This window comes from Ammospiza nelsoni, chromosome 3, assembly GCF_027579445.1.
Source record: "Ammospiza nelsoni isolate bAmmNel1 chromosome 3, bAmmNel1.pri, whole genome shotgun sequence".
NCBI classification, from domain to species: domain Eukaryota; kingdom Metazoa; phylum Chordata; class Aves; order Passeriformes; family Passerellidae; genus Ammospiza; species Ammospiza nelsoni.
In genome coordinates, this window is record NC_080635.1 from 40,414,713 (window position 1) to 40,423,025 (window position 8,313).

Genomic DNA, 8,313 nt, shown 5'->3' on the forward strand with positions numbered 1-8,313 from the left:
ACAAAGGGATCCTCAAAAGTTTTTGAATTTAATTATTGCCTGAGGATTCTAAAAAAAGAACTTGAAAGTGCAGGTCAGAAGTACCTTTATCACATGATCTACATTTTCAGTTTCAGACAGAAATACAGCAAGGAAAATGCACTATGTTTTCATGGTTTGCTTCGTTTCATACATACCCAACACACTGCAATCAGAAATATTTTTTCCTATGTAGACAAGTCTATATCTTGCACAGATTTCCTCAAATGCTGCAATATATTAGCATAAATTAGATTTGTTGAAAAAATCTTTTTACACTTCAGAAGTTTTTAAAATAGGAATAGAGACTCATGTATGTGCTGGAGGGACTGTTCTGATGTATGAATCACTGCTTCTAGAAATCCATTTAGGTACAGATTCATAATGTCTCAATGATCTTTCTTGAAGATCTACTGATGCAATGAGAAGCTCATGCTCCACTCCCTTCCTATTGTACCAGATATCCTGTGCCAACCATTTTAAAACCAAAAGAAACCTTTGTTCTTGCTGAGATGCTTCAAGGATTATACTTTTGCCAAGACAATCATTAGCCCTTGTGGTAACCTTCTGCATTTAATGGACTCATGAAGTGACCTCAGGGGTCACCTGTACAACCTGAGCTGGTTTCACTCCTCACATTTAGGAGTGGAAAAATAGAAGTCAAAGCTCACTAGTAAACCAGTCCTGTATGTAAAGATTTGTAGATTTGCAGCTGAACAGGACTGGTCAAACAACTTTCAAATGTTTCAGCAGTTTGTGCACTTCTATGAAACCAAATCTGGAATTACATTGATAAAAACTTGATGCTAGGAACCAATATGTGCTACATATACTATTTCTAGCCCATAAAGCTGTAGGAGGACAAAGTTTCACAGGGACCAGAACTACTTTGCAGATGGCATAGGCCCAATTATAAAATTTCTGGACACATTTTGTTCTGCCTAGTTTAGTTAATTGCTTTGATACACTGAAGCATGAAATCCAGCCCTTTTCCAAAAAAGGGCAGTTTTTCAGAAATTGGGTTTGTGTCATTTCCCCACAGCTTATTAAAAAGTATTACTCTTAATGCTTTTGTTGAGGGTTTTTGCTTGGGTTTTTTTAATAACAGTTAGCTATATGTGCATATCATTTTGCAATGGTTTCCACAACAATTCTGCCATGCTTAGTGTTGGGATACATGTTCATAGGCACCTTGTTCAATTAAGTAGATACACATGAAGTTATTATCTCTAATTTATCCTTTGATTTTAATATTGTAATGATTGCTGACATGTGTGTTGTGTAATGTGGAAAAATTATATTTGCTATAGCTCTGTTAATAGTGAATTTGCATTATCTCAGGTTTTAAATGGTTCCACAAAAGTAGTTTTATCTTAGAATTTTGCTGTTTTTGAAACCCCTAAGGTCTACCTCATATTTAAAACCTGCTGTTTTAAATACTTCCTTTTACTGCTCCTATTGGAAATAGTCATAAATATGTTTCTACTGCTTGAGTATTTGATGGCTTAAATGTTCTAGAAATAATGATACATTTTTCATTTCTATAGGTCACCAATAATATCCTGTACACTGCTCTGAATCATCATTCAGTTCAGTTAATTGGGGTTTGAGAAATGTTATTTTCTCATGTCAGGATATTCTGACCTGAGTAATTACTGGTACAATTTCCACTCTAATATCACAAATCCCATTATGAGCAATAACACAGCTCCTCAATATATTGCTGAAAGAAAAAAAAATATTATTCATGTTGAGTAGTATATAAGAGTATTTTCAAAGAGTGTCTCAATCACCTGTCAGTTACCACCAGAGAGGCAAAGGCTTACTTGAATAATTATGATTTCTCAGTATCATTAAAACCAGAAAATTGTTGTTTATGACATCCTAAGTAATTTGAAAAATGTTATTTAAAGCTTTGCTGCAATTTGCCTTGAGACACTACTGTGACATGGTTGACTAGAAGTTTCCTATATAAAGCAATTTAAAGGATTTCTGTGAGTGTATTATCTTGCCACATAACATGACCAAGTAGCTAAGTCACACAGCTAAAACATTACCAGGCAAACAGCTGCCCCCACTTAGATGTACATCTAATTACTAGACCTCTCAGACAGCATTCTCCAAACAGTTTTAACAGAGACAATTTTCCTCTTTTGTCTCCTGTTCTGCTTGGTTCTGTTCTTGATCAATAGATAGAAATTCCACCACAGATCACCAGTGGAGTCAATTAACTACTTTACATTTGGCCCAGCCTATTACTTGCAGTCATGCCTGCTTCACAAAGTAAGCAAATAGCAATTAAAATTTTCTACAGTTCTTCTTTCTACTTCTTTCTCTCCAGATGTAACTGACTGGATAAATCCCTGTGAGTCTGCCACCTAAATTCTAACACTCTAACACTGTCTCTAACACTCAGGAGACCTAGAACCAGGAGTAAAACATCCACCAAGAAGACCAGTCCCTCCAAGTCTCAAAGTACTGCCTCACAGCAGCTCTCAGATTGCAGAATTTATTTCAAAGAAAATCTCACACCTCTAACAAAGCTTTAGGGAAAAAGGCCGACGTGCATCAGGCTTTGCAGACAGAGGCTGCAGGGAGCATCTCAGTCTTGGGGAGAACTTGATAAAAGAGGTTGTTTTGCTTGCTAGATAGGAAAACTTGTGAAGCAGGAAAGCTTTCTAAGGGGCCAGTGTTCTTAGTTGGTGGGTCCTTCACAGAAAGAAGCCCTTTGGGACGACTGGCAGCACAGCTTCCCACCAGCTCCGGCGTACAAGGTTTTCAAGGACAGCAATGATTCATCTCCACATGGGCAATGCAAGTTGTCTGGGGGAATTGGAAGTCTTATAAGAACTGTTTGAAAATGCATGCTGACCTGCCTTGTTGTTATAAATTAGTACATTTTGAAAGCAGATACGTGGCACATTATTTTCAGACTCAGTTTCTCCTGCAGTCATTTTATTTGTGAAACAACACCTGTAGGAACAAAACATTGCTATTTATAATTCTGCTCTCTGTCACATAAACAAATCCTCTGCCAAATCCCTAACAATACTGTGTAACAAAACAGAGCAAATAATGCTGCAAATCTAATTTAAGCTAATACAGGCAGCACTAAATGAGGTTCTGGTCATGGCTGATTTTACTTCTCTGTAATCTGCAGCAAGTCACTTGGTCCTTTGGTTTCTTTCCCCCTTCTGTAAAATCTAGACTAGGAAGGGTAATGTAAACAAGGCAGAAATTCAGATTAGAAGTACAAGTAGTCTCAAAATTTTGGAACTGAATTGTCTGAAATGTTAATGTTTTGATCTAGCTACAACAGAACAATGCACAGCTGTGTACTGTGATATTCTTGGAGCTGCAAATGTCTTGGCTGCATTAGGGATATTTTCTGGTGGTAGCTGAAGTCTAAAAAGGCTCACTGGGAAATAAAAGTCAGACCTGTAGAAAGTGGTTGGCTTGAAAAGTGTTCTCCTGGGATAGAAATGCAGCCAATGACCACAGTATGGATAACTGAGATTCTGAAATGTTCTGGATGCATCCTGGAACAAATCATCTATTTGGCCAACCTGGACACATCCAGTATGTTAGCTGGATTGAGAGTCTCCTCTTCTAACCAAATCCCACTTTTCACTTGACAAACTGGAAAAGATTTATCAAAAGTAAAATGTTTCCCAAAAAGTCACAACTAGCAGAATCTGGAATTGCTTATTGTCTCATAAAAATAACACCAACTGGTTTTGGTTTTTATTTTTTTTATAATAGTTTTTATAAATTTTTCTGTTCTATAAACTACCCTGAAATGCTTCTGAGAGAAGGCTACATGGTAGCTAATTCCAGAAAATGCATAAAATCCGGAATAAAATTTTGTAATAAACTGTATGGTGCAATCAGGCTGCATCATAGCATGTTTTCTATCTCAGAGCCTTTACATCTAATTCTCTGTGTGGAATAAAGAAAATGAAGACAAAACTTCCTATGGAAGATAACTACTTTTCTAAGGTAAAATTACTTCATTTTAGATTGTTTTCTCTGCAAACCTTTCTGCTCTGTTACTTGAATGCAAATTCCAGTTGTCTATAATACCAATGTTCTTTAATGGAACTGAAGTTGACTGTGACATTTCAAGAAATGTTCATGTAAATTACGTCTTCACAAAGAACACAACCTCTCAGCCTAAACTTGAATGATGCCAAATAACGCAGAAGAGAAACATGCTGTTACTGAAAGCAGAGAGATGAAACAGGAGCTTTATTGTCAGGCATTCATAATGATGCCAAGGTTAGGAATGAACAGAGTCTTTCTGTGATTTATTCAACTGATAATAAAAATTAGCCTTAATGCAATAAGACTCCCAAGTGCTATAGGTGGAGCCAATAGCATTGGGCTCCTGTGTTGTAAAGCAATTGAGGGGGAAAAATACGTTAAGAAAGTTTCTGAAAAGCAGCCTCAGCCTGGTTTCTTTTTTCTGTAAATTTAGCCATGATGCTACTTAATATTTCATCTGAAATCCTTGGCTAAATGGAAATACTTTTATTCTGATTCCTCTGCTACAAAGTATTAGTATTACCCCAATTGGTAATTGGCTTTTGGCAGCTTTATTACAGCTTAGTTAATCTTGCAAAAAAGATAAATATAGTACAAAGCTTACAGAGATGGGTGGTATTAAAATAATTAAAAATTGCAATCATAAATAATTGAATATCTGTGGTGTGTATTTAACTAAGTGGCCTTTGAATAACTTATGTTACTGAGTTCTAAATTACTAGAAAATTCCCAACATTTTCTAATTAAAGCAAACATGGTGAACTAAGTATATAAATTCTCACTATTTCTTTTTCTGAGTTGTTGGTGTTTTCTTTGTTTATTTGGTTATTTGGTTTTGTTCTGTCCAGGGTACTGGAAGTCACTGGTTTCTGAGTCAGTTCCTATTGCATTATCTAAAATAAAGTTTTGCCTCCTTCTAGCCATCACAATGGCAAAATCTTAAAATAAATTGCTAAGAAATTGCCAGTGTGATCTACTTGTCACACTCACTTTCTAATTTCACAATGATGTATAATGACACGGTGCAGTCAGATTACCAAAAAACATTAGGATTGGAACAGGAGATATTAGAAGCTCTTTATAAAGAAGGCAGTACTTTTACAGAATAACAAAGCAGCAGCTTTTTCTTTCAAAATAGCTAATAAAAATTTTCTTCTGAGAAACTGTGATAAATAGCTGCAATTTAAGTTTGTGTAATTCTCCCTGATTGACTCTAATGAGTCTCAATTTGTCTTGTAAACTGAATACTTAATTGCTGTGTTCAAAATGACATCAGGTTATTACAGTGTTCAGTACATCTAAGCCAAAAAGTTATTAACTGGCTGATTTGCAAGCCTAAAGGGACTTCAGCCTCTCTATTAGATAATACATTATTTATAATTTAGGGTTATGGAATTGTCTCTGTCTGGCTCCCTGTGGCTTATAAAATAAGCTGCCAGTAATTAAAATTTCCACCACTGACCACTAGTGGCTTCCAGGAGAATTCAGCTGGAGAAGGTGAAATGCACAGAACACTGCTAAGCAAATTTTAAGAGATGGATGAGAAAAAGCATGTGTGCTTCTTTGAAATTTGGGGAAATTGAGGCATGAAAAGCATAAAATCTCATTTTCTGAGACTTTGCTTCACCTGGCACCTTGTTCTGCAAGGTCCTCCCTCTCATCATTTTCTTCTAACATTCTCCAGGCACTTGGATATGTACTGCTGAGGTTCATCCATCTGGGTGAGGAGGAGTTTCAGCACCCAGTGCACTCCTTCCTCTCCAGGTAGGTTATTCCTTCACCTATCAGTTTTCCAGGCAGCTTTCTAAGAGTCCATGTCACTTATCCCAACAGGATAGAAGTCATTGCAAAATACAACACCCATTGTGTTTAACATACAGCTGAAAGAGCTGGAGCTGTTTGCAGGAGCCAGCAAGTGAAGCAATAGTCCCAGACACAGGAGAGGAGGTCCCTTGCACTCTCCCTTTGGCAGGAACAAATAGGGACAGGGACTTCTTCCTCCCCTCTGAGCGTCCAAACCACCAGACTGAGGGCTTTTTTTGCACAGGTCTCCTCCACATCTCTCCTTGTGAAGCTGTGAAGAAAACTGGCTAGATTGCCTGAAGTGGGGAGAAGCCCTTGGTTCTCATCTCTGCTACAAAACCTGCTTCAGCAATTTCTCCAGAGGCCTTTTGTAGCAGCAGAAACCTCTTTGGGGTGACTGGAAGAGTGTGACTGTGCCACATGACTAAGCAGTGCTCGTTTGCACCACCCAGTGCTGTCTGCACTCCTGCCAGGAATGCCATACCTGTTTTATCTCAAAAAGGCTTAGGAAGGGCTGCAGCAGAGCAGCAGGACATTCATCCTTGCCACCCTGGGAAGAAGCTGGATTTAAGACTCAGTCCAGCTATTGCAAGAGGCATCTCTCTGCAGTGCTGCTTATTTCACACCATGTAAGCAAAAGGAGCTCAGCTGCTGAAACAGGGTTTTGACCACTGTAGGGACCACATGTTCTATTACCTCTAAGAGCCATGATATTTTTAAGCATTTAGACTTCAGATACTTATCCAGAGCTAGGGAGGATGAAATGGTCCTCTGCAGACAGCAAGTACATGGAAGTCTTATTTAATTTGTGAGATTTAAGATTGTCATCAGATTTCAAGCTGAATTTCACTTGCAGGGGGGATGGTGGCAGAGCTAAGTAAGAAAACATACCCCAATTTCCCTGTTCTCACATGTGCCCAGACAGACCAGGCTAGTCATGCTATATTTCTGTGTAAGTGATTGTGGAGGATTCAAGACTGTTAACTACTTTAATAAATATCCATTTTCCCCACCTTTTTAAATTCATTTTTTGAGACATTGTTCTTGGTCAGCTGTGTGACAGCAAGTCTGTTAATCAGCTAGGCTGGCCAAAAACCAGGTGCCAAACACATAAATAAAGGATTAAGAGCTATCCATCAATACACCTACTTTCTTCCAGACCTGCAGGGCTCCTTGCAGTCAGAATCCTTTAAAATCATAGAGGGGGAAAAATGGGGAGAGAAAATAGGTGTTTATTTGAGAATATTTTGTCCGTGAGATTCAAGAGATTTTTCTCTCTTACAAAATTTGTGCCTTCAGTTAATCTTGCAAGATCAAAAGCATGGTCCATTCATCTCTCAAGTCACTGAGGATAATGAAGGGAATCAAAGAGAAAGCAACACAAGGCATTGGAAATGAGAGGGTAGTTTCTGTCCCAGAGCTATTTTATTATAGTGGTTATCCTGCAGTAGGCTTCAGAAATGACAAACTGCTCACTAAATCCCACAGAAAGTGTGAGACTAAAATCTCTGAAGGTATCCAGGGGCAGAAGGATAAAAAATAAGTCAGGGCCAGCTGTTATGTATAAAACAACCCCCTCAGCAGGATATGAGTATTCTAAGCCTCTACCATCTGGGAGTCTGGGAGAAAACAAAGTGGTTCCCACTTCACACAACAGCCAGTCAGCCTCCTGGCTAATAAATCCTCGACAAATGCATAGCCCAGGCATTTAGCAAATATCTCCAAATTAGGGTTTATGAGGAGGGGCAGTCCCTTCACAATGTTCCTTGGAACACAAGCCCACAACAGCTGGCACTGGGAATTGTTAGCACAAGTCAGCTGGGTATGTGCAGCCTTCATAACCTAACCTATGAAATCTTGGGAAGGGAGATGGATCTGTGGAAGGCTGATGGGCCAAAATCCCAGCAGTCAGGTGACATGACAGCTCTTCCAACCTCTGCTAGAAGCACACACAGCTTCTCTATCCTCAGCTGAGCACTTTGGATAGAGAGAAGTCCCTCCAAGGCTGACAGCAGCAAGTTTTATTCAATACTAAGCAAAAGTAAGCGATGTAACAGCAGGTACCTGCTGGGATGCATCATGCTTACTTACAGAGATTGTAATTGTTACAAGGTAATTGCTGTGCTTTTAATTCTTGGTAATTTTGTTTTGTCTCCTCTCTCCTGATTTGCATGCAGAGCACAGGTCTCTAACAGGAAAAATTGTGTGAGTTATGGAAAAAACCTAAGCAAACAGCCTCTTTTCTGGTAAATCAGCTGTACTCAGAAAAGTATTTCTTGCAAAACACCATTATGGTATTCTCCAGCTTGCTTAAGAATTATATAACACCTTAAAATTCTTATCAAATACAGTAATTTTTACTTCTTTTGTTTTATAAAAGATTACTGACATATCAGTCCTTTAGAGTAAGCATTGCAAATGAATGTCAACACTCTGCTTTTCATGCTT